At 45.1% G+C, this 27,458-nt stretch overlaps 1 protein-coding gene and 1 non-coding gene across 2 annotated transcripts in view; one reads left to right on the top strand and one right to left on the bottom strand.

Annotated features, from left to right (window-relative positions):
* The first annotated feature begins 6,478 nt into the window (after positions 1-6,478).
* Positions 6,479-27,458, top strand: part of Baz1a (bromodomain adjacent to zinc finger domain 1A) — a 123,750-nt gene continuing 102,770 nt past the window's right edge. Inside the window, exon 1 of the mRNA XM_021179125.3 lies at positions 6,479-6,536. The gene's annotated coding sequence lies outside the window, so the exon portion shown is untranslated. The remainder of the gene's footprint in view (positions 6,537-27,458) is intronic.
* On the bottom strand, positions 23,422-23,527 carry LOC115032920 (U6 spliceosomal RNA). Its single transcript, XR_003838564.1, has one exon. It is a non-coding gene; the product is annotated as a U6 spliceosomal RNA (small nuclear RNA).

Genomic DNA, 27,458 nt, shown 5'->3' with positions numbered 1-27,458 from the left:
CTGACCAGTCACAGACTGTGTGTGCTACTCTGGGCTTCCTGCCTCTACCCACATACATGTGCGTCCGCAGACTGAGACTACTAGCTGACAAATCAGAGTGTATGCTTTTAAGGGCAAAATGCATAAAACAGGTGCAAAGGTGTTGCCAGTTGTGGGTTTTTATTTCTCTGAAACTCCAACAGAAGTATGGGAGTAAAGATGTATGGTGGTTGGGGGTAGAAAACAAAGCCAGTGCGGCTGCTTGCAAGCACACGCGTGTTTTCACGTAGACACTGTATAGAAAGCCCATCCATGATGTGCGCCCATCCAGCCTTGAGCTCAACCTAAAAGAAAGGGATTACTTGTTTTGCTTTATGCCACGCTCTCCTGTTTTTCTATCTGCATCGATAACTGGGTGAGGGGCCCCCATTTCTCTTCTTTAGCTAACACCCTGTCTTAGTCAGGATTTCTATTCCTGCACAAACATCATGACCAAGAAACAAGTTGGGGAGGAAAGGGTTTATTCAGGTTACAATTCCTCCATACTGCTGTTTTTATCACCAAGGAAGCCAGGACTGGAACTCAAGCAGGCCAGGAAGCAGGAACTGATGCAGAAGCCATGGAGGGATGTTCCTTACTGGCTTGCTTCCCCTGGCTTGCTCATCCTGCTCTCTTATAGAACCCAAGACTACCAGCCCAGAGATGGTCCCACCCACAAGGGGCCTTTCCCCCTTGATCATTAATTGAGAAAATGCCTTACAGTTGGATCTCATGGAGGCATTTCCTCAACTGAAACTCCTTTCTCTGTGATAACTCCAGCTGTGTCAAGTTGACACAAAACTAGCCAGTACACACCCCTTTCACAGTGGTCATTTCCTTCCTTCTTCATCCTCTCTCTCAGTCTCTGTCTTTCTGTCTCTCTATCTCCGTCTCTGTTTCTGCATCTTTTTCTCTCTCATGATACAAGGCCTGACTATGTAGTCCTGGCTGTCCTAGAACTCAGTATGTAGACCAAGCTGGCCTGGGACACACAGAGATCTGCCTGCCTCTCCCTTCCAAGTCATGCACACCACCTCTGGCCTCTTTCCCTCTCCTACCCTTCTTTCTTTTCAAAGAGCTTATGTTTATTTTTTATTCATTCATTTATTTATGAGTATTTCTCCTACATGTGTGTACATGTACCATGTGTGTACCCCATGTCTTCAGAGGCCAGAGAAAGGAGCTGGAGTCCCTGGAACTCTAGTTAGGAATGGTTGTGAGCCACCACTGGAACCCAGGCCGTCGTTATGAACAGGAAGTGCTCTTAACCACTCTCCAGCCCTGCAGCTAGTCTTTAGAGAGCACGCCTAACTCCTTGGCTCTAATGTTCTCTCCTCACTTAGCTAGACTTTCTCCTCCTTACTGAGTCCATCTGCCCCAGTCTCATCCTGCACCAGGCTTGCTGAGCACTGCGGGGGCAAGGAGCATGGCTGTTGGAATTCCTTGCCCACCAGTTTTCTGGGGCAGGTTTGCAGTGCACTACTTCATCTTACTGTGTTTTCTGACTTCCAGACTCCTCATTTTTACAGCAGCCCCTCAGACACTTTCTATTTCACTTCCTCAAATTCAACTACTAACGTAAAGGGATGGGCGGAAACTCAGGATGTTCAGCTTGAAAATTTTTCATGTCTCAAGGTGCAAAAACAACTGGTATTTAGTAAAAATAGTACTTTGAATCTGAGTTTCAGACTCCTGGGGCTAGCCATATGCAATATAGGACCTCCTTGGAATACTGGACAGTTGTCACATCTCCCAGGGAATCATGAAATCACAGAGGGGGATGGGGAACAGCAGACACTTGGCAGGCCAAAATGTTACCGAGGGTTTTTTGGGGTGGTACAAGAATAAATTACATGAGACATTCAACACTTTATTATAAAATAGGCTTTGTGACAGATAAGTTTGGCCAACTATAGGTTAATAGTGTTGTTCTGAATATGTTCAAAGTAGGCTAAGCTAAAAGCAATGGTGTCCAGTAGATTACATGTATTCTGTGTTTAGACCAAGTATTGTCAACTAATAGTAAGTATATGGGGTGATGCCCTGTCATAACTTTAGAAGCATCTGTGTATAATTCTACTTGACGAGTTAGTGGGTCTTTTTCTTCTATCTGATGGTTATCTGTGCTGTAAAGCTCTTTCTACCCCTCCACTTTATTTGGTTTTGGGTTTTCAGGACATGGTTTCTCTGTGTAGCCCTGGCTGGCCTTGAACTCAGAGACCTTCCTGCCTCTGTCTCCCAAGTACTAAGATTAGAGTCTCCTGCTGCCACCACCTGGCTCTCTTGCTTTCTTATTTTTTCTGTTATCATCTTTCTTCTAATATATTTAATTATTTCTTTTAATTCCAGAATTATCTTATTTTTAAATAAATGTATTCTATTTTATGTGTGGGGGTGTTTTTGCTTTCATGCCTGATGCCCCATGGGCCCAAGTCAGCATCAGATCCTCTGGAACTAGAATTATAGACAGTTGTAAGCTACCAATTCTGCAAATTGAACCTACTTCCTCTAGAACATGGGTTCTCAATCCTTTATTTCCAAAAATGTTTACATTGTGATTCATAACAGTAAAAAATTAGTTATGAAGTGACAATGAAAATAATTTCATGGTAGTGGTCACCAAAATATGAGGAAATGGTTGCAGCATTAGGAAGGTCGAGAACCGCTGCTCTCTGAGAACAGCCAGTGCTCTTAACCAGTCCAGCCTCCAGATCAGCTTATCTGATAGGCTTTAAAACAAAACAGGGTCTCTCTGTGTAGTCCTGGCTAGGCTAGAGCTCTGTGTAGAACAGGCTGGCCTCTAACTCACAGAGATCAGCCCGTTTCTGCCTCCAAAGTCCTGCGATTAAAAGCATGCATGACTGTGCCCATTTTAATGGACTTTGTTTCTTCTAAGGAATACTTTTTAAGAGATTATTTTAGGTGTATAAGTGGTCTGCCTGCCTGAATGTCCATGTGCCTGGTGCCCTTGGAGGCCAGAAGGCACTGGGTCCTCTGGGACTGGAGGTACAAAGGATTGTGAACTGCTATGTGGGTGCTGGAAACTGAACCCAAGCTTTTCATTACTGAACCATCTCTTCAGTCCCCTAAGGAATACGTTTTTTCTTATTTCGGCCTACAAGAGTCATTTTAAAATCTTAATTCCAAGATGGAATTGTTCATTGTCTTTTTTGGTATAATCATCAGGATTAATATTTGGAGCTCTTGATCCATGTATACCTGGGCACTGCGTGAGTGCCTGGTGCCCACAGAGGCCAGAAGAAGGCATTGAGTCCTCTGAAACAGGAGTAACAAATAATTGTGTCATGTCAGTGTGTCATGTTGTAAAGGACCGTATCAATGCTAGCAATTGGACCTGGGTCCACTAGAAGTACAGCCAGTGCTTTTAACATTGAGCCATCTCTTCAACCCCACTATTAAATTTTTAGTAGATACAGATCAGAGTGCATTGCAAGTATTCTTCCTACCGCCCACGACTCTATGTGTGACCTGTATACCAACCCCAACCCCACTCATATTACTTGGGGGACTATTATGAACTGCTAATCTTTGTTCCCAACCCAGACTTAGTAAGTCAAAACCTGCATTTTAACAAGCCCCACCCCCAATTTACTGTACACATATTAAAGTTCGGAAGCAGTGTTCAGCAGGAACTTTCCTCTAGGGAAGTAATTCCTGACTTTCACTGAACATTAAATTCACCTGGGGGAGCTTTTGAAAGCTACTGGGGCCTGGATTCACACCCTCAGAGACTGATTTAATTGGCTGGAGGTTGGAGCTGTTGGCACCGGTATTTTTAAGGCCCCCTAATTGCATCGGGGTTGGGAGGGAGAGCTCTACAATTACAGGCTGCCATCAGGGTTCTAGTTGTTTCCAAAGCAAAAAGGATGTGCAAGTCTTCTAACGGGGTTTCCCGAGGAAACAATAGCGATCTGAGAGCATTGTGCATGACACTGTGTCCCCAGAACATCACAGTGCTTCTAACTGCCTGGCTTGGCAAGGAGCCTCACCAGTTCTTTAGTGCCCCCGATAAACGAAATTTACTTCCTTCCTGTTCATCTTTCTGTTCTGACACCCATCAAAAATGATCCTGCCTTGCCTGTTCACTCACAGATGTGTCCCTGTCTGGATGTCTGGCCTCTGTCTTAAATATTCTTGTTATAGGGACTGGAGAGATGGCCCAGTGTTTAAGAACACATGTTGGTTTTGCAGTTGGTCCAGTTTCTAGGGTGGCTCACAACTGTCTGTAACTTCAGATCCAGGTGATCTAATGCCCGCTTCTTGCCTCTGCTGCCTGCCTCTTGCCTGCACATGATACACACACATACATATGCTCAGGCGCATACACATAAAATAGTAGTCCTTAAAAATTCTTGCCATGAACCTGATATAATCTGACTTCTCTCTACTAGTTCCGGTTTAATTTCTTGTACAGTCAGAACTGCACACCCATAAATAGTTTCCAGGGTAGTCATCAGCTCCACTCACAGCTCAGCCACAGCGACACATGAAGGCAGGTTCCAGGTGATGATGTAATCAAAGAGAGCGGGTGGGTATGACTGGGACATAGCTTAGTGACAGCACTGACCTAGCATGCTCAAAGCTCTGGGCTTCATGCTCAATGAAAGGAATCCATTTTGAGTGGTACTCAGAACCTATGCTGTTTCCTAATGATCATTCTTTTCCATAAATAACCATAAGCAAACGTCTTTTATTTTGTATTTTATGTGTATGGGAGTTTTACCTGTGTGTATATACCACCACCTAGTTTAGAGATCTCTGACATTAAGATAGATATTTAATACATAGGCTATTACATGTATTTCAGTTTGGGGGCTTGTAAAATGTCAAAAGCAGACTTGGACTCAACATATATTTATCAGTTATAATACCTTTATAGTTGCCCTTTTTAATCCAGACACGATGGTACATACCTGTAAAGCCAGCACTGGGGAGGTAGTGGCAAGTGGATCTCTGTAAAATTGAAGCTAGCCTGATCCACATATCAAGTTCCAGGCCGGCCAGGGCTATATAATGAAACCATATTTCAAAGGAATTTTTTTTCCTTTTCCTGCTTGCCAACAACAGTAGAGAAGAATGATCCTGAAGATGATTATGTGATTTAAAATTCAATCCAGGGACAGTTACGAAGCCTATGTCCAGATCAGCCACAGGCAGAAAGAATGCACCTTGGAGCTCTAAGTGCTAGAGGCAGGATTCAAAGGCGAGCTTCCCCGACTTCACAGAACACTCCGCCAAGTGCTCTTTTTTCTCTTAATATTTTATGATACTGTTCTTTGAGGTAAAGCAAGCTTTCTTCCTTTTAAGCCAGCAGACTACTGCAGATTCTGACTTGAAAGCTTAGAAACCACTAACTAAAGCCAGGTGTGGTGGTGGCTTGTGCCTTTAATCCTAGTACTCTACTCAGGAGGCAGAGGCTGGTGGATCTCTTAAGTTTGAGGCCAGCCTGGTCTACAGAGTGAGTTCCAAGACAGCCAGGGCTACACAGAGAAACCTTGTCTCAAATCAAAACAAACAAAAATTTTTTAAAGAAAAAGGAGAGAAAGAATAAAAAAGAAACCACTAAGTTGTTTTTATGTTTGTCTAAATGTGTGGTGAGGGTTTTGCAAATCCTGGTGTAGTGGCTTGAGGATTGCCATATGTTTTGAGGCCAGACTGAACTGCCTGGTAAGTCTAAGTCAGCCTGGTGTACATACATGCAGGTGAATGTGTAAGACATTTATTCAGACAATCAAAAAGTAATCTGGGCGTGGTAGTGGAGGCTTTAAATCCTGGGACTGGGGAAACAGAAGTAGGTAGATCTCTGTGAGTTCTAGGACAGCCTGGTCTACATAGTGAGCTCCTGGACAGCTAGGGCTACACAGAGAGACTCTATCTCAAAAAGCAAAACCAAAAAGTAAAAACAGATATGCAAATAAAACCTGTTGCTTTCCTTTATCGAGAGGACAGTAAAAACAGAAGCAAAATGGCTCTTTGCGCTCTTTGCAGACCCTCCACTATACTGAGGTGCTGCTGGTGGGCTGGGGGGGGGGCGGGGCATCCACAGGCTGTCTGTTTGACTCCTTGCTTCCAGGCTCAGCATCCCGCTTGCATCTGACACTAATAGAAATATGGACATGTACTATCCCTGAAAGCCTCAGCCTTATACGACATTTTCCTGTTTGGAACACAACACCTCTGGGAGTCTGTTTATCAGAACTGTGTACCAAGACAACAGGAAAAGCAGTTGCTTTCTTCTGGTAATTAATTTCAGTGTTCAGCAGTCGTCAGGTTTGGAAGAGGTTGACCACACGGACCTTTGCTTCACTATGCATGACAGTGAGGGGCCATCCCACCGCAATATGGGCTTGGCTACTTCTGATTAACCTTGATAGAATGTTGAGCTTGCCCTGCTTTAGGTTACTGGTTTTTAACTGCTGGAAGGAAAAGACCAGTAAATAGAACACCTTCCCAGCCATTTGACAGTCAGCCTGTAGCTTTCCAACGCCAAAGCAAAGGTAATTACTGAAGTACTTCTTAGCGGTTTCGAGCGATTGTTTTCTGAAATTGCACATAGCATATAAGATCTGCCACATTTGAATAGTTACTGTTCACAAGGCTCACTCTGCTCTTTCCCCTGACTGGATTTGAATAGTTACTGTTCTACAAGGCTCTCTCCCCTGACTGGGAGGCAAGCCAATGGAGAAGCAAGGCAGTGACGGAGAAAGAAGGTGAGGGAGAAGAGAGAACTCAGTTTCAACAGAGAAGCTAGGAAGGCAGATGGGATTCTGCCATGTGCCTGGGAAGCTGTTTTAGAAGCAGGTTAGAGGGGAGATAGGTGATCTCGAACAAGTGGCACCTTCTTACTGGTGGAGCCTTGTGGCCAAATGCGCACCTGATCCTCACCACCTGGCACTCATGAGGTGCCAAGATCCAAGATAATTATTTCCTCAGGCTAGCTGTCTTCGTCAGGATTACCATTGCTGTGATGACACACCATGACCCAAGCAAGTGGGTTTGTTTGGCTTAGACTTCCACCATCACAGTTCATCACTGAAGGAAGTCAGAACAGGAACTCAAACAGGGCAGAAACCTGGAGGCAGGAGCTGATGCAAAGGCCATGGAGGAGTGCTGCTTATTGGCTCGCTCCCCAGGGCTTCTTGCTCAGTCTTTTTTCTTGTAGAACCAAAGTCCTCCAGCCCAGAAGTGGCACCGCCCACAGTGGGCTGGGCCCTTCCCCATCAAGCACTATTTAAGAAAATGTCCTACAGTCAGATGTTATGGAGGGATTTTCTCAATTGAAGTTCCCTCCTTTTAGATGATTCCCGATCGGGTGGAGTTGAAATGAAACCCACCTGGCACACTGTCTTCATATCCCAAGTTATCGTCAGAGTTGCTGTTCAGACAGGGATGGCCTTGCACTTCTGACCCTCCTGTCTTCATATCCTGGAGGCTGAGATCCCAATCCCAGGTCACCAAGCCAGTGGAGGACTTGGTATGAGTTAGACAGCACTCCAAAAACTGAGCTACAACCCCAGCCTTCAACCTGTTTGTGTCATTGAGAAACTTGCAATTCTTGTTACTCAACAGACAGGTTAACAGAGGTTGCCTGAACAGCTGCCCGGGGCCTTCCAGCTGATCTCCAAGCTCAGGGTAATGGGTTTTACCTGGTAATTGTGAAAGACTTTGGAAGACAGGGTCACCTCCGTGTCAAAGAGGGACATAATACTGTATAATATTGTGGCTTTGTAATATATAGCTTCAATACTGTTTAGAAACAACTGCACATGTAAAACATGTCCACGCTCCTTGACATGTTCTAAAATGGATAGGGGTTTTTCCTCTACGAATCCTTTCTCTTTTCCTGAAACACCTCTCTGCGTTCTCCATTTTCAGCCACTTACCTTCTTTTTTCCATCTCCCAAACTGCCTGTTGCTCTGTAACAGACTCAGTTAGCCGGGCAATTGCCCTTTCATTCTCTCTCCCTACTGGACTCCAATGTTTTATTTCTTATGAGACTTATATAAATTGGTGACTGATAAACTAATTTAAACTAACATATTAATGACTGACACCACCTAGGGAATTAGTAGAAGAAGTTGGGGGTGGGGGGTCCCTTCCCTGTGGCTTCCTACTTCCACCTGAGCAGCAGCCTAATTAGGGTACCTCCAAGAGTATTGCTGTTCAAGTTAATTGAGAAGAGCTCAACATCAGGAGAGAGATGATTTCAATGTAAAGTCGGTCTTTGTTAAGGAAGGTCTCTTTTGGACTTGACTGTTTACCATGCAAGGAAATACAAACCTAAGGAAGAACTTTCCCACTGAGCAGGATGTCCAACCCTCATGGCTAGACGTTAAACTATAGCACTGACTTTACTCTTGGAAATTTTACATCTGTTTATTTATGGTGGGGGGGTCTTATGTGTCAGAGGACAACTTTTGAGAGCTGGCTCTTTCCTCCTGGGATCGAACCCAGGTCATCAAACTAGGCAATAGATTCCTTTACATGCTGAGCCATCTCACCTGCCCACTCTTTGGAGTTTTATAACTGAAGTGTGTAATTTATAATTATATACTTATAGTTCAAGTATAAGACTTGGGCATAACTTTGAAAGCATATAATTTTTTCTAGTCTGTGGATATTTTTTTAAAGGACATTTGGCTATCATTATTTATAGAGTTGAGTTTGAATCATGTACTTTGTTCAATTAAATAAGCATTTTCTCTTTATGAGGGTGGTGGTGGGGGTAATGGTGCATGCGTGCGTGCATGCATGCGTGCGTGAATGTGTGTATGTATGTATGTTTCTGAATGCACATACACTTCTGAGCACTACAGACCGATGTAAGATATTTTCCTCAGTCACTTTCCACCTTATTTTTCGGACAGGGCTCACTGAATCTAGAACTCGTTAATGTGCTAGGGTCAATCAGCAAGCCCTTAGGAGCCTCCCGACTCACCAGCATCACCAAGCCTAGCTTTCTCCAAGGCTGCTGAGACTCTTTAATTCCGTTCTTCACACTTCCGCAGTGACCACTTTATCCACTGAGCCATCTTCCCCGACCAATACAGTTTCGCCTGAACACGGATCAATTCTATGAATTAGGTGGTAAATATATTTTTCGGTTGTTTAAACTGCTGCTCAAGCCTGCAACCCGAGCCACTCTGGAGCTGATTCAGAAGTCCAGGGTCTGGGCAGAGTGAATTCAAGTGCAGCCTGGGCAACTTTGTAGGACACTGTTTTAAAACAGAAAGAGGGTTGGAGATGTAGCTCAGTGGGAGGCATCTGCCTGGCCTCCGTGAGGTCCTAGGTTCAGTCCTCAGTCTTCAAAAAGAAATATATGATGGATCAAACTTTGTATTGGACACAGTTAGCCAGCTGAGGCAGTGCACACCTATAATCCCAACAGCTGGGGGATTGAGGCAGGAAAAGGGACAGTCCAAGGCCAACCTTTACTTATTTAGGCAATGTGGGCGTGTCTAACTATAACAAATATTTATAATGGCTCCGGGATTAAGAGCACTCGTGGCCCTAGCAGAGGACCTGTTTTCAGTGCCCAGCACTCACACAGGTTCACATCATGTATAACTTCAGTTCTAAGAAATTCCAGCATGCAACTGGCACACAGACATACAGCAGACAAAACACCCATACACATAAGATAAATAAATCTAAAGTATATAAATAAATCCATACATGTAATTATAAATTTAATGGTACAGATAATTGTATTCCTTTTTATTATCATATCAAATTATATAGCTTTAATTGGACCCATTTCTCAGCATTTAATAAACCATCTGAAGTAACTTAGTAAACTATTTATTTTTTTTCATCCACTTAAAATTTCTGCCTGTGAATTCTTTACACATTGTTGATGCTATATTACATTCATTCACATGAATGTGTTAGGTCTCTTCAGTAGGTTTAGCATTTGTCTGATATTTGAGCATGATAATCTCATTTCTTATTTTTAAGTTGTTGCAGTTTTGTTTTCCAGAGAGGGTCTCACTGTGTACTTCTGGCGGGCACGGATCTCATAGACAGCTTGCCTCTGCCTCCTAGATGCTGGGATTAAAGGCATGCACCACTAGACTGGCAATCTTATTTTCTAAGCCAGAAAAGAAAATCAACAAACAACCCAGGACTCATATGCTGGCAAATGCATCCTTAGCAGCAGTGTTTCTCATTGACAGAAATCAGGACACTCCAGGAAAATCTAAAGCCCAGTGTTTGCACTTGGTGATCACAAAGGCATCGTCTAAAAGGACCAAGTGGTTTATTGACGACTACTGTGCAGATGTGTGCTAGCATTTTCACACACAGATGCAGAACCCGAGGATTCAGGGAGGCATGGATGCTAAAATGGCTGCTGTGTGCCAGAACTGGCCCAATGCCAAAGCCCGTGATTGCACATCACCTCCAAAAATACCCAATGCCCTTTGTGTCTTGCAGTGTGCAGACACGGGTGGTTAAGATACTTTGGTTTTGGTGGGGAGGGGATTGTTCCTCAGTGAAAAGTACTCATTGCTCTACCAGCGACCTGGGTTCGGCAGCTCACAATCAACCATCCATAACTCCAGTTTTCTCTCTTGACCCCCATGGACACCAGACGAGCCTATGGTACCCAGACATACAGGTAGGCAAAACTCTCATACACTTAAAATAAATCTAAAATATAGAAAATAATGTAGAGGCATGGCTCTGTCAATAAAGTACTTGCTGTGCATTCAGGAGGACCCACATTAAAAGCTGAGTGTGGCGGTGCTCCTGTAGTCCTAGGGCGGTGCTCCTGTAGTCCTAGGGCTGGCGAAACAGAGGCAGGTGGGTGCCAAGAGCTCACTGGACAGCCATCTGGTAGAACCTGTGAGCTCTGGGTTCAGTGAGAAAGCCTGACTCAAGCAAATAAAGTGGAGAGAGACTGAGGAAGACATCCAACATTGACCTCTGACCTCCACGTGGATAGGCACACCATGAACATGAGCACACATATAACTAACACATACACACAGTAATAGTTTGGAGAGAGGTGAGAGAGCCAGACAGACCTGGGTTCACCACTTAGGAGTTGTATGACTAAGGGCAGGTCAGTCTGCCTTCTGGAACCCCCACTGACACAGCTCCTCCCGAAAGACCACACCTCCTAGTTCTTCCCAAACAGCCTACCAGCTGGGGACTGAACACTAAAACACAGGAGCCTAAAGGCCATTCTCATCCAAACGTCTACATCATACAAGCCTTCAGACCTGAGTCTGATCCAAGGTCCATGAAAAAGTCCAAATGGTACACACCTGTAACCCAGGCAGTCCTGCGGGGAGACACTGGGGAGGCCATCTTAGAATAAGCAGCACAGGACCAGAAACAAATGGGAGAGAAACTGCCTCAAAAACACAGATGGTGCCTGGGGAGGACCATCCAAGGTTGCCCTTGGACCTCCATACACATACCAACATACACACACACACACACACACACACACACACACACATACTTCTGATATGGCCTGATCTTACTTTAGAAAACAAAGCCAGCCTTGTCCTGAGGAGGGCTAGTGGAAAGAAGGAAAAGTAAATGAAGACATAGCTCAGGCAGGAAGTTAGCTCGGAATAGCATAAGATAGTAGCCATGCTAGAAAAATTAGTCTAGCTTCAGAGATGGTTGACAAAGAAAGATAAACAGTGGGGATTTTTAAGAGTGTGGATTTATGCAATCTATTTTTGAGGGTCTCTTGTAACCCAAGCTTTCTTCAAACTCTCTAGGGATTGGGGATTTAGCTCAGTGTGGTAGAGAGCTTGCCTAGCAAGCACAAAGCCCTGGGTTCGGTTCTCAGCTCTGGAAAAAAACAAAAACAAAAACAAAAAAACCTCTCTAGGTACCCAAGAATATGACCTTGAACTTCTGCCCCTCCTGCCTCTACCTTCTCTGAGTGTGGAATTACAGGCATGAGCCACCACGCTCTGGTTGATGAGTGATAGGAATTGAACCCAAGGCTTCTTATAAACTGAGCTACATCCCCTGAACACTCTCTCTCTCTCTCTCTCTCTCTCTCTCTCTCTCTCTCCTGCTCTCCTCTCCCTTCTGTCTCCCTCTCCCCTCCCTCTCCTCTCTCCTTTCTCCTCTCCCCCTCTCTCCTCTCACTTCTCCCCTCCCCACCTCCTCTTCCCCCTCCCCTCTCTCCATGTGTGTCTGAGACAGGCTGATTCTCCAACCTCTACCTTCCAGATGTTAGGATTAAGATGTGCACCAAGCCTGAACAGAAACTCTGTGATTTTGTTTAGATTTCTATTTTGAGGTAGGATTTTGCTCTGCTGCCCAAACTGGCCACTCGATCTCCTACCTCAGCTTCCCAAACACTTGGGTTTCGGGTGTGTACCAGCACATCACTCAAAAATGTAGTTTCGCCATAAAATAATAGTCATGATTTAGAGATAAAATACTTTGGAAACCAATCAACAATCTCACAATAGTAGAATATGACCAAAAAAAATTTCATAAAATGTAGTTAAGTTCAATTAACAAACATTACATTTTGCTAGGAATAGCTGATTGTAATTGGTAAAATCTGATTTCTGAGGCTGGAGAGATGGCTCAGTGGTTAAGAGCAATGGCTGTTCTTCCAGAGGACCTGGGTTTAATTCCCAGCACCTATATGATGGCTCATAACTGTAATTCAAGTTCCAGGGTACCCCTCTCCCTCCTCTGGCCTCCGTGGGTATCAGGTACCTGTCTGTGCATCGTGGGCTGCAAGGTGTACATGCAGGAAAAGCACACACACATTAAGTAATCAGAGAGATAGTTTTGAAGACTTGATCTCTGATTTTGCTGTCAGCTGTCTTCTCAGAACACTTAAAGTGGCATTTCAACATATTTTAAATCCACGCCTTGTAGATCACGGCTTCCCTGTTGATGTGTCTTTTACCCCAGCTTGGTAAAGAGCCCTTACAGGTATTCAAGTTCATGCCACCTCTGTCTGACTAATAGTTCTCAGGTAATTAAATTCTGTGATCCGCCCACTTGACACATGAATCAGTTTCCTGTTAATACACCCTCTTACGTATTTAAAACAAAATAAGAAAATTTAAATAACAATAAAGCCACAAGCCAAGAAGTTTAAAATAACCACAACAGCTTCTAAATTAAAATAGAATTCCTTTGAAATCTATGAAGCGGTGCTGGAGCGAGGGCTCTGAAGCTAGGAGCTCTTGCTTCTCCTGCAGAGGATCCGAATTTGATTGCTAACACCCACACCGTGTGGCTCATAAACCACCTGCAACCCCAGCGCCCGGACATCCACCACCCTCTTCTGAGGGCGCCTGCACACATTCACGAATACACGGTTAAAAATAGGTGAAGCTTTGCTTGTGAACATGCTCAGAGTAGACCTAGAATATTAAAACTTATTTCCCCAAACAATATCTGTGCAGCCAGTAGCCGTGCTTGTCGCCGAACCGGACAACCTGGGTTTGAGCCCCGGGATGGTGGAAGGAGAGATCTGACTCCTACAGTTTTCCTCTGACCTCCACAGGTGCAACTGTGACCCTTGCCTTCCTCACAGTAAGTTAATTACAGCTCAGTCAAAATGAATGTATATCTGTAGAGGCTCGTCTCTTGTCCCACGTTAGTTGTCTAGTAAGAGAAACCGTCGAGGAAGCATAACGACATTGTGAAGTGACAAGTCCCGCAAGAAGCATCTAGGAACACCTGCCCCACCCCCCACGTGAAGACAATGGTGTATACAGATGAAAGGGCTGACTAAAATTAATTCTAATCACTCCAAAGAGTGCTTTAGGAACGCAGCTCTTCCTAAAGCACAAGATACATTTCTGAAAGCACAAGACACATTTCTGAGCTGTTAAATTTGAGCGCCACAAAATCTCGGGGGAGGGGGGGGCGGGGGGTGTGTAAGGGGAGAGCAGGTTGTTTGGCAAGCTTCTAATTTAAATCTCGCTTTATAGACGCGTGTTAACCTCACTACTGAGAAAACAGGGTCTCCAGAACTGTAGTGAATGGCAGCAACAGAAGGCTAAATGTCCGGCTTCTGTGCGTGCTCTTGTAGCTACCCCAGGAGCATGTTACTTAATGATTCGGGGCTGGCGAGACCCAATTTCACATTTTCTCCTCCTCCTCGTCTCCTCCTCCTCCTCCTCCTCTCCCTTCTCCTCCTCCTCTCCCTCCTCCTCCTCCTCCTCCTCCTCTCCCTTCTCCTCCTCCTCCTCCTCCTCCTCCTCCTCCTTTCTTCTTCTTTTCCCTGAACTCAATCTGCAGACCCGAGTTGAGGTTGGCCACAAACTCAGAGATCTGCCTGCCTCTGCCTCCCTAGTGTCCTGAGACTCTTTAATCTTTGTAATAACCTTTGTATGCTCTGCCATGCCCAACATGGAACCACAGAGTCTTGCAGTTTGTGCGTAACATTTCCATTGCCATCCATAGAACTGTAAAGGAAAACCTAAGCTGGGGCAGAGTTGTGTTTGTGTGACCTTGAGTAAAGTGCAAGTGACTCAATGGCTGCGCAGTTACTGGGAGGCACTGCATGGGAAGGATTAGGAGGCGTGGCCTCATTGGAAGAGGCGTGTCATGGCGGGGGTGGGTGGGTAGGGGGGGGTGGGTGGAAGTGAGGCTCTAAGGATTCAAAAGCCCAGGCCATTCCAGTTACTCTCTCAGCCTCGGACTTCTGGATCAGCCGTAATCTCTCAGCTACTGCTCTAACACCACACCTGCCTGCCTGCCGCCATGTTCACACCATGATGGACATGCACCCTAACCCTCTGGGGCCATGAACCCCAAATTAAATGCTTTCCTTTATACGTTGCTTTGATCATGATGTTTGTCACAGCAATAGAAAAGTAACTAAGACAGTCACCCAGAGGAAATTTTTTAAAATATGTGATTACATTGCCAAAGACAAACGGTTTCCACATATAGAAAAAAAATAGTCTTCCTAAGACCGATCATGTTTTCTGTGATGAATTGTCTTTCCATGCTAGTAAAAATTAGAGGCCAGAGAGGTGGCTCAGTGTAACCTGTTCTCAGCACCCCCACATTAGTTCATAACAGTCTGTAACTCTAGTTGTAGGAGACCTGACATGCTCTTCTGGCCTCTGTAGGCTCCAGGAACATATGTGGGGCCCAGCCGAACATACAGACAAATGTGGCATGTGTGTGCATCACGCCCTCACACAAAATGAGTAAATATTTTTAAAATTTTTATTAGTCCAGCGATAATTACAAACAAAACCTACATAGTACTTATTTTGTGCTTATCAAAAAACAGTACATGTCCTCTTCAGGGAAGAGAGACAGAGACGGACAGAGACAGAGAGAGAGAGAGAGAGAGAGAATATCAGGAAAAGGTAGTTTAAACACCATTAAACTCATCCATCCAGAAGTAACTGCTAGCCTGTGTTAAGATTCTGATATAAATTTAAGGATTTATGCATTATGCACCCAGCCTCCCCCCTCCCCCACATTTTGTTTTTGAGACAGGGACTCCCTGTGTAGCCCTGACTGGCCTTCAACTCCACTTGCCTCTGCCTCCTGAGTGCTGAGGGTAAAGCCTGGGCACAGTGCCTGGCAATCACATGTAATTACATTGTAATTACAATGTAATCACATTGCTTTGGTACCTTTGCTTGAACTGTGTATTAAAAATTCTATCTCACAGGGCGGTGGTGGCGCACGCCTTTAATCCCAGCACTTGGGAGGCAGAGGCAGGCAGATTTCTGAATTCAAGGCCAGCCTGGTCTACAGAGTGAGTTCCAGGACAGCCAGGGCTACACAGAGAAACCCTGTCTCAAAGAACCAAAAAAAAAAAAAAAAAAAAAAAAAAAAGTTCTATCTGTGGGGCTAAAATGGCAACAGAGCAGCCAGCTGTTTGGCTGACACAATTTATGTAATTAATTGCTAAACATCTGGATTACTTTTCCTTTTCCTTTTTTTTTCCCCTAAGACAACCCCCCCCCAGCCCCCACAACACATACTCACCCAGGGACCACATCCAGGGCCTCCAGTTGGGCAACTTTCACAACCTACATTAAGAAACTGGTATGGTGGGGTGTGCTTGTGATTCCTGTGCTCTGGCGGACAAGATAGGCCAATCTCTGGGTCTCACTAGCCAGCAAGCTTTGGTGGTCGGTCACCTTGGTGAGTTCCAGGCCAGTGAGGGACTCTGTCTCCAGAACAAGGTAGACAGCACCTGGACTGTCTCTGGTCCCCATGTGCACATGAACACACACAAACAAAACTAGGCATTTTAAAATCACATTTACCCATTTATTTGGGGAGGAAAGCCATGACAAGCATGGAGGTCAGAAAGGGTCCTCAGGGCTGGAGAGGTAGCCCTGCGGTTAAGAGTGCTTGCTTTGGCAGAGGAACCAGGTTCGATTGCCAGCACCCACATGGTAACTTACAACTTATAAACTCAGTTCCAGGGGATCTAATATCCTCCAGGCATGCATATTGTGCACATACATAAACACAGGAAAGACACACACACACACATAGAATAAAAATAAATCTTAAAGAAAACCGAGACAAAGTCTCACTGTGTGTAGCCTTAGCTAGCCTAGAACTCACTGTGTAAGCCAGACTGACCTTAAACTCAGAGATCTTGTCTGCCTCTGCCTCCCAAGTGCTGGGATTAAAGGTTTGGGGTTTTGCTTGCTTGTTTATACTTGTTTGTTTGATTTTTGTTGTGGTTTATTTGAGATAGGATTTCTCTGGAAGTCACTATGTAGACCAGACTAACCTCAAACTCAAGAGATCCATCTGCCTCTGCCTCCTGAGTGCTGGAATTAAAGACATGGGTCGCCACCTCCCGGCTAGCTTTTTTTTTTTTAATATTATTTTTATTCTTATTTCTGTGTCTACATGTGAGTATGCAGTGTGTGCAGGTGCTTACAGAGTCCAGAAAAAAAGATCATTAAATATGGTGTTACAGATAGTTGCGAGCCACCTGATGAGACGGGAAGAGCAGTGAGCACACTTAACCATTGAACCAACTTTTCCCCAACTTAAAAACATTTTTAAAAGGTGTTTTTATTTATTTTCATTTTTATGCGTGTGAGTGCTTTGCCTGCATGTACGTATATGCATCGCATGCCTGCCTGGTGCTTGACCTGGTCGAAAGAAGGAGCCGGATCCCCTGGAGCTGGAGTTAGAGGTGATGTGAGCCACCTTGTGGGTGTTGGAAACTGAGCCCAAGTACTCTGCAGGAGCATCCAGTGCTCTATCCCCCAACTTAAAAACTTTAAAAAAAAATTTATTATTTCCATGTGCATTTGTGTTTTTTCATGCATGCCTGTCTGTGTGAGGGTGTCACGTCCTCTGGAATTATAATCATATTGGTGCTGGGATTTGAACCCAGGTCCTCTGGAAGAGGAGCCAGTACTCTTAGCCTCTGAGCCATCTCTCCAGGCTCAGAAAACGTCTGAAAATGTCAAAGAGTACATTGAAGGCCTGAGCTGTGTGAGATTCACATTACAAGCAGACACATGTTTTATTGTCTATATAAATCTTTCCATTCCACCTCTACCTCTGTCTATCTCTCTCTTCTACATCAACCTTAGGCACCCTTAGGTTCTCAGTCTTCCTAAATGCTGGGACCCTTTAACACAGTTCCACATGCTGTGGTGACCCCCGAGAATATAATTATTGTCATTGCTACTCATAACTGTAATTTCATTACTGTTTTGAATCATAAACATCTGTGCTTTCCGACAGTCTTAGGAGACCCCTGTGGAAGGATCAGTCAACACCCCTCCCCCCTACAGGGTCATGACCCACAGGTTGAGAACCACTGAACTAAGGCTCTATATAACATGCAGTTTTTCCTAATGATACCTTTAAAAATCCTTTTCCATTTGTACTCAAGTGCCTGGTGTGGCGGTAAACCAGGATCCTCAGCCTCCTGTGTGCTAGGACTACAGGCACATGCTACCATTCCTGACCTAATAGACAATGATATACCTTAATGAAGATTTATTTATAATGCAATATAATGCCACATGGAACTTCGGTGGAAATAAGACAGACACAGAGATATGAATGATTTTCCTCAAATGTTTTTCGTGGTGGTTCCGTGAGACACCGACTGAGCCAGGCCCCTGTCTGCTTCTCAGTGTTCTTATCTCAGTATCATTTCCGGTTCTTCTCCTTGGAGTCGTCTATTTCTCCTCTTTTTTTTTTTTTTTTTTTTTGTTTTTTTTTGTTTTTTTTGTTTTTTTGTTTTGTTTTTTTTGTTTTTTCGAGACAGGGTTTCTCTGTATAGCCCTTGGCTGTCCTGGAACTCACTCTGTAGACCAGGCTGGCCTCAAACTCAGAAATCCTCCTGCCTCTGCCTCCTGAGTGCTGGGATTAAAGGCTTGCGCCACCACGCCCGGCTCCCTCTCCTCATTTTTAAGGGAAGCAGTTTATTGACTGCTGGGAAAGGGAACGTGGGCCAGGCTCTTCCCCAGACTTTAGCTCACAAATTCATCAGCGGGGGAAAATGGTAGGGTGTTAGAGGGGTGGAGTGTTCGTGAAGGTTTTCTGCTTGAAAACTGACAACTCGCAGCCCGGTGGAGTGATCCATGCTTGCAATGCCAGCACTAGACAGGCTGCGGTCATGAGTTTGTAGCCACACTCTGTTTTATATCCAGTTGTAAACCAGCCCAGGTAGTGAATCCTTAAAAGGGGGGGGGGGGCAGTGGAGAGGCAGACAGATGGCTCTCGAGGCCAAGCCTGACAATCCGAGTCCAAGTGTCAGGTCCCACATGGAGGGAGGAAGAGAACTGACTCCGGCAAACTGTCCTCTGACCTCCACTCCACATGCGTGCCGTGGCATAAGCGTACCTGCACACAAGTAAAGGAATAAAGTTACAAAGACAAAAATTCAAAATTTTCATACCAGATAGGACAGTGGATCTAGTCTGTCTGTCCATGGTCTCCTCGTGCTTTCTGTTGTTTTCTCTAGTGTTCACTGGGAAGAAAACCAAGGGGTCCAATAAGGTCCTTAGCGTAGCTGGGACTCTGAAAGGGTCAGCTTGCTTTTTTGAGACTCACGTAGTCCAGGCTAGCCTCAGACTTTATATGTAGCCAAGGATGACCTTGAACTCCTGGTCCTCCGGCCTTAAGCTCTCAAGGGCCATGACTTCAGGGATGACCAATACCCGATATGTCAGCCAAGTTCATTGTTTTAGCTTCTATGGCATACATTTAAACTTTGTTTTAGTCATGTCAGGATCAAAGCAGAGTATCACACATTCTAGGAAGAGCTACGTCTCAAGATTGTTGTGTGAGTAGGATCACAGTGTGTGAACTTTGGAAGGATTTTCTTAACGTAAGTCAAGAAACCTTGAGGTTCATCCAAGTTGTTGTATAGATTAAGTTTGTCCCGTTTTATTGCTGAATATCATTTACGATAAACAGCACCTCAGCTCAATCACTGAACACAGGATTATTTTCATTTTGGGCTCTTGTTCTAATTTGATTTTCTGCTGGGCAGGAAAGGTTTGGTTTTTTTAATTTTTTATTTTTTTTTAAATTTTGGCCTGCATACTTTTAGGTTAGAATCCATCACTGAGAAAAAGAAGTCAGGGCTTCTTCCCTGCCTTCTTTCTCCAACTCAGCTAGCTTTCTTATATAGCCCAGGCCAACCTGCCTAGGTATGGGACTTGCTCATAGTGGGCTGGGCCCTTTATATCAATTAGCAATCAAGAGAATGCCTCATGAACAAGCCCACAGGCCAGTCTGATTGAGGCACTCCCCCAGCCCAGGCTCAAGTCGAAGCTACGTAGGAGAGGGGGTTAATTGAGAAGAAAGCCATGAATACGTGTGTTTTTGCACAGAATTAGATTCTTTTCATCTCTCTTTTATATGCACCCAGATATAAAATTGCTAGAGTACATTTTTAATTTTAGAAGAAAAAAAAAAAAAACTACCCTGGTCTGAGAATGCACCTCAATCGGTAGAGTGTTTGCCTGGCATGCAGCAAGGCACGTGCTGGATCTCCAACACCTATAAACTGCGGGTGATGTGTAGACCTTGAGGTAGAAGCAGGAGGATCGGGGAGTTCACGGTCACCTTCCTCTACCTGAGGAGTTTGAAGTCATTGTGACACAAAACACACAATAATCACAACAATCAAATCAAACGACCCAGTTCAGAGCTATTGTACCCTCTCAGCAGCAGGGCACGGGTTCATGGTACGTGGCATACGGCTAGTGTTGGCTGTTGTCTTTAGTTACTATTTTATTTTGATTGGTGTGCCATGATATCACATTGTGGAGTCTGTGTCTTAGGCCCCTTGCAGGTTTTATATGAATAGTTCCAGCCTAGTCTGGAACTCGGTGTGTAGGCCAGGCTGCCCTGGAATTTACAGTAGTCCTTCTGCCTTTGTACTGGGGTTACAGGTGTGAGCCACCATGTCTAGCCCTGCGCCATGACTTGGTTTGTTTTACTTTGCTTTGTTTGTTTGTTTGACTTTTCTGAGACAGGGTTTTCCTCTGACCTCGCTACTTGCTATGTAGCCCAGGATGGTTTCAAACTCCAAAGAATCATCTTGCCTCCCCCACTTCCTGAACGCTGAGATTACAGGGTTTCATTACAAACTCCAACCAGCCATTATGTTTTTAACTTGCCTTTCCCTGATGCCTAATGAGACTGAGCCATGTTCCACCCTATCTATACATCTTCCATGAAATAGCTGGGTGTTCTTGTCTTTTACCTGATCTCTATTTATAGATCATGTTGTTTGAGATGGGGCTCATATACCCCCAGGTTTGTCCTGGGGCTCACAGTAATCCCCTTGTCTCAGAACCCCAAAAGCTGGAATTACAGATGTGTGCTACCATCTGTCTTTCGATTGGGTTTCTTTGGGACATGGTATCCGGTAGCCTACACTAGCACTGGACTCAGTAGATAGCTACCTTTGAGCTTCTGATTCTCCAGCTTCTGCCTTCCCGGTGCTGGGATTTACATATGGGTTTTGATTCCAGTACAATAAACTCTTTCAAAATTGTTCATGCTCTGGTTAGTTAGTATAACCTAGTGGTAGCTGGTAGGTTTCAAAGCAAAAACAGGCTCTCCCACTGCATAGCTAGCTAGGTGACTTTTGACAAGCATGTAAAGGTCACTAAATTTGTTCCCCCTCACTTGAAAATAGAGTTTGGAAGACTAAATTACTTACTGATTGAAAAATGCCCCAATCAGGGACACTCCTTTCATCTCAGCAGAGGCAGGTGAATCTCTGTGAGTTCCAGGCCAGCCAGTGCTACACAGTGAGGCCCTGTCTCAGTAAATAAACAAAGGAGAAGAAGAAACCCAGCAAACCCTAGAATTCCTTTCCTCAAAGAACTTACTTCCTTTTCAGGCGACAAGCCAACTTGGGCATTGGGCAGCTGAGCAGTTTTCTTCTGGGCTATGACTCAGGAACTTGGGCGCCTCAATTTTCCTCTCATCTTATTGTGCCATTGTCCTCTAGGTTTGGGGGACCTTTTTAGTTATTGGTGGGAAAAGGAGAGGGAAGTGCGAAGGTGTTTGAGAACTGTCTCTAGCAGAGGCAACCGCTGGTTCACACAGTCTACCGTCTGAATGCACCCACACCGGTCCAAGTAACTGCTTTAGGGAAGTGTGTACCCAGGAGGAAAATAAGCGGGCAGGGCGCTGTCTGGCGGGAAATGCTGTGCAGTCCTGCATCATCACAGCGGGGGCAGAGGTGGTGGTGGCTGAGACTGGGTGGCAGTCCTCACAGAACAGGAAGTAGAGGTGACAAGTAAGATCCAGGCAGCAGCAAGCACACGGAGTTTGGGTAAGGTGTGCCCAGCAGAAGAAAGAGAAGTGCAAACACCTCAGATTAGGCTCATTTTAAAGACATCTTTCTTCTCTTGGTTTTTCAAATGGTGGCTGCTCCTATACAGGAACACTGGTAATGAAACGTTTTTGAACCTCCATTAATAATTCTTAGTTGTCTGTCGGTTTTCCAGTCAGATTATTAGATCGTTATTACCTAATGGAAAAAATCCCTCCTCTTGCGGCTGAAGAAATTGATGATTCAGTGGGTAAAGTGCTTGCCATGCAATTGTGAGGCTGTGGGAGCGAGTCCCCAGAATCCACATAAAGGCAGATGTAGTGGCACACATCTGTAGTTCCACAGTTCCTATGGTGAGATGAGAGGTGGAGACAGGAGGATCGCCAGAAGCTTGAAGCCCAGTATGCCTAGCTTATGCAGAGGCGAAAAAAAAGACTATCTCAGTAAGGCGGGAGGCAAAGACCTGAGGATGTCCTCTGACCTCCACATGTGACCTCTGCCTGAACTTACACATGCATTTTAGTCCCACACAGGAAGTTCTCCTCTTCCTTCTGTATGCACTAGTAAAGAGAGAGAGGGTTTGTGTGTTGTTCAGGCTAGCCTTGAACTTGGAGACATCCTGCTTCAGCATCCGAGCAGGTGGGTGACAGGTGTGTACCTGTACCTCACTCAACTTCTTGGTCTGTTTTTGGTATCTATACCTTTTTGTCTCTGAGTTATTAGCTACATCTCTCTTTTTTTTTTTTTTTTTTTTTTTTTTTTTTGGTTTTTCGAGACAGGGTTTCTCTGTATAGCCCTGGCTGTCCTGGAACTCACTTTGTAGACCAGGCTGGCCTCGAACTCAGAAATCCACCTGCCTCTGCCTCCCGAGTGCTGGGATTAAAGGCGTGCGCCACCACGCCCGGCTCTGCTTATTCTTAAAATTAGCCTCTTCTGCTTGGCTGTGCTGCTCAGCTAATATGCCACTGGATCTTAGTGCTAAGGCTTATCCAGGGGTTTTCACATCTGTTTGAGTAGGTTTAACTCATTTCATTTAATCATGTTTTATTATATTCTGTTTCCCCTGTCTACGTATGTGGGTTCTGTTCTTAGTGTTATATAGTATCCTGGTTTATACAGTGGCCTAGGTAGTATTGATGACAATGTGTCTATATAATAACATTTTTCTAGATTTAATGTATAAACACTTAAGAAATCCCAGGTGTAGGAAGCTGAGGCAGGAGGACAATTGCAAATCTGAAGTCAGCCTAGTTTAAATAGCGAAGTCTAGTCCAGACACTGTCTCCAAAAAACAAAATCTGATTCTGGAATCTATGTCCACTCCATAGGTGATGGACTTTAGTCTCCTGCGCTAACGGAAGCCTAAACTCAATTCTGCAGTCCAAGCAAGTGAACTTTTGCGGTAGCCTATGGTTTCTCTAGCATGGTGAATCGTCCTCAGCTACTACAGAGGTGGCTGGCAAATACAGGAGACTACTTTTATTTGACAAAACAGAACTAACCCAAAGCATGGAGGGAAATGAAACTCTTCTCTATTTTTGAATTCCCCTGGTATGATCACCTAATGGTTGGCAGTCCCCGCCTTCGCACCTTCCAGCTCCCACTATGCACTTTAAAAAAAAAAAAGGAGTGCTTCATGAGTTTCCGAGTCATCCTTGCGCAGGGCCATGCTATTTTCCTCCATACGCTTCCAATGTTAGCATACGTGCTGCTGAGGCGAGCACCCCCACTACCCCTTGTTTCTTTTTCCAGTATCAGGGAGTGAACTCAGAGCCTCGAACATGCTAAGCAGGCCAGTGTCCCACTGCAGAGGTACACTTCAGCCCACAAGGCTCCCTGGCAGCCTCCGGAGGAGAATCAGTTAGCCTTACAACTTTTCGGGATAACCGTTCCTTCCAGCTCTGGTGCACTCTGCTGCTCTCAGAAGTTGTTAGAAACTCCAAGAGGCAGCTCTTCCGGGTTGCTACCCTCTTTATTGCTGGAGCCAAAGTGGATGGTTCTTCTGGCTGGCACTTTCCTGGGGAAGAACACAACCAGAGAGCAAGGATCTTCTGATTCTCGGATGACCTCAGGTGCCTGTGACTGTGTTCACGTGATGCGCCAATGCCTTCAGAAATAGTGATCAAATGGACACATGCTGTGGGACCTTGGCCAGTTTTTGTTTTCCTTGTTTTTGTTTTTAGAGATGGCATCTTTGGAGTCTAGGCTGCTCCCCAATCCACCAATCACCTGAATATGAACTTTTATTTCTCTTCCTTTCTCTCTTTCCCTCTTTCCCTATCTCTTTCTCTTCCTTCCTTCCTTCCTTCCTTCCTTCCTTCCTTCCTTCCTTCCTTCCTTCCCCTTTTCCTTTCTCCTCTTCCTCTTCTTCCTCCTCCTCCTTCTTTTGGCTTGATTTTTCAAGACAGGCTTTCTCTATCTCTGGCTGTCCTGGACTTACTCTCTAGATCAAGCTGGGCTTGAACTCATAAAGCTCCACCTGCCGCTGTCCTTGAGTGCTGGGATTATAGGGATGCGTTAACAAGCATACTGTATGCACTGCTGAGACTCACACCCAGGGCTTCGTGCACGCTAGGCAGGTACTCTAGCCTGACTAGCCGCATTCCACAGTCCAATTTCCTTTATTCCTATTTTCTACAGACTGAGAATAATAACACAAGATGTTTGAAATACCTTTCATCTGAGTCACTATGACTTCATTGTTCTTACTGGCAACATGCTAAGAGATTTTCAAATTTAATTTTATACCTTTTTTATTTTTATTTTTTGTAGTTCTGGAAATTAAACTTGGGGCCCTCAGTATGCCAGACAGGTGTCTGCAAACGAATCACATCCCAAGCCCTTTTTCATTTTAATTAGAAACTATTGTAAACTGGGTGGTGGTAGCAAGTGCCTTTAATCCTGGTACTCACTCTGGAGGCAGAGGCAGAGGCAGGTAACATCTCTGAGTTTGAGGCAGGCCTGATCCTTATAAGATAAAGTTCCTCTAAGGGAATCAAAGTGAAGTTTAAATGTGTGAGAGTGAAGGGAGGCTCGGATATGTTAATAGACCATAGACCAAAGCAAAACACTAAGAAGGGGAGAGGTATTAGAGAAAGAGACTTCCAGGAGTAAGGACGGATCTAAGGTGGACAAAACATGTCAGAGGTACGTGTTCTAGCTTGTCGTCTGTTGCTGTGATAAACGCCACGGCCAGAAGCTCCCTTCAGTCTCTCAGTTACTTTCCCTCTACAGCCCAGGGCCACCTGCCCGGGTGGCACTACCCACTGTGAGCTGAGACCTCTTACATCAATTTGCAATCCAGAAAATGCTCTACAGACATGTCCACAGGTCGATCCAATGGAGGACTGACCTATGGGCGACTGAGCAGCTTCCCTAATCCCCGTGGGCCAGGGTGACCACTGAAGCTAACTATGACAGCGCATATTAAATTCTTGGGAAGGAGAAAAATGGGGAATTTGCATTGAAAACAGAGGTCATGCGACATGGCCTGGACTCTGCAGATAAAGCAGGAGGTAAGTGATGGCTAAGAGTAAAGGTTAGAGCTAAAAGGGAAGGGACTCTGGTCAGAGACTTCAGGAAAGTGCGGAAGAGCTTGTCTAGAAAACCTGCTGAGGGGCAACACTCAACAGAGCCAGTGTAGGATGCCTTCAGAGACAAGCAGAGGGTCGGCAGGACCCCAGACGAGGCAGCAGCTTTTTGGTAGTATCTAGAAATGATCACAAAGGTACCTCATAGCTCTGTTGAACACCAGAGTGAGGTGAGTAGGTGGGCACCTGGCTGTGTGTGTGGTTACTTGAAGAAAGGAAAGAGTAGAAACAGATTTGACTAATGGGCAGATAACATGTAAATCTATCAACTTCAGGGCATCCTTATTTCCTATTTCTGGGAACAATTTAATAATCTATTTATTATTGTTGTTGTTGTTGTTATTAAAGTTTTTGAGACAAGGGTTACTCTGTAGCCCAGCCTGGCTTTGAATGCACACGATCCATCTGCCTCAGGATGTTAGGATTGTAAGGCAGGAGCCACCACAGTCCATAGTGCAGTATTTCAGCTCCCTCCCATTCCTAGTCTATTCTTGATCACCCCATTTCTGCCAATGCTGTTACTTGCTATTCTAGACTCCCAGGCCTGAAATCTTGGAATCATTGCTTTTCTTCTTCTCTTAGCATCACCTACACAGTCACCTACACAGTCATACGAGGACAAAGTTTAATTTATAGAGAAGGCACAATAATAGATAAACAATAATACTTATGGTGATACATCATAATTAATGCCATGCAGTCTCTGTTCTGGAAAGAGTCAGGACATGTACAACTGACAGCAGGTAACTGGAGGCTTCAAGGAGTGAGAGCCCACAAGGGAGGGCTGCAGTAGGCTCATTTTGTGATTAAGCTTCTACCTCCTCTTCCCCAGTAGTTTCCCTGCCTTGATGGCTCTGCCAGATCCAGTACCCACTACCCCCAGACTCATCTTGGTGATGTCAGTTTTGAGAGTCACTCATTGTAAGTCTTCAGGAAACCGAAACAGGGTCTCCAAGAAAATAAAGAACACCCTGGATGTGCTCATGTTCAGTGAGAACGGGTACAGATTTTGTACTCAGGATCGGGGTGGGGAGGCAGATTTAGGAAGGGCTTCTCAGAGGAGAGACAAGGGAAGAGATAGCAGGGAGATCGCACACACCAGGGCGCAGTGAACAGGCTGATACCAGGCAGATTCAGAATCTTTCAGGGGTAGAGTGGATCACTGAGGCCGGGGTAGAGTGGATCACTGAGGCCGGGGTAGAGTGGACCACTGAGGCCGGGGTAGAGTGGATCACTGAGGCGGGGGTAGAGTGGATCACGGAGGCCGGGGTAGAGTGGATCACTGAGGCCGGGGTAGAGTGGACCACTGAGGCCGGGTAGAGTAGATCACTGAGGCCGGGGTAGAGTGGATCACTGAGGCGGGGGTAGAGTGGATCACGGAGGCCGGAGTAGAGTAGATCACTGAGGCCGGGGTAGAGTGGACCACTGAGGCCGGGTAGAGAGAATGGGAAGGAGTGGGCTGGTGTCTTCCCTGGGCAGTGTATTGGATTTGTCGGTTAGGAGTCAGAATCGAGGGCGGTTTCAGTAGCAAAAAAGGAAGTAGAGAGGGTAGGTAAAGACACCACAAATGCAGAGAATGGGGAAGGATCACGGATCTCCTTCTGAAAGTATGGGTTGAGAAGGAAGAAGGAGGATAAAAGCCAACAGGTTTAGTCCTTCCCTCCCCTGTAAAACAGACCTGCACTAGTTCAGAGCCTGGGGCATCGATCCCTGTGGTGAAGAAGCTGCTATTTAGAGAAAGGTGCTTGATGGGACTGAGATTCCCCATGGGGGCGGGGGTGTGTGTGAGGAGATGGAATCTCACCAGGGAGATGGTTTTGTGCCTTTATAATCATTCTCTGACTGTATGCCTGCCAATTTGCACGTGTATGATTGTACAGGCGGAACAACTATAAACCAAAAAGCACCCGAATCTAAAGTTTGAATATGGGCGTGACTGCAAAAGTGGGGACAAAAAGTCCCACCTCTGATCTCATGAGCTGGGCGGCAATGAAATACCAAATAGCTGAAAGCTGTTTGCATAGCTGTATACAAAACATGAATGGCAAGAGAAGCATTAAGCATC

Source organism: Mus caroli, unplaced genomic scaffold, assembly GCF_978045245.1.
Source record: "Mus caroli unplaced genomic scaffold, Mus_caroli_1 scaffold_14, whole genome shotgun sequence".
In the NCBI taxonomy this organism is placed as follows: domain Eukaryota; kingdom Metazoa; phylum Chordata; class Mammalia; order Rodentia; family Muridae; genus Mus; species Mus caroli.
This window is presented reverse-complemented; position numbering and strand designations above follow the sequence as displayed.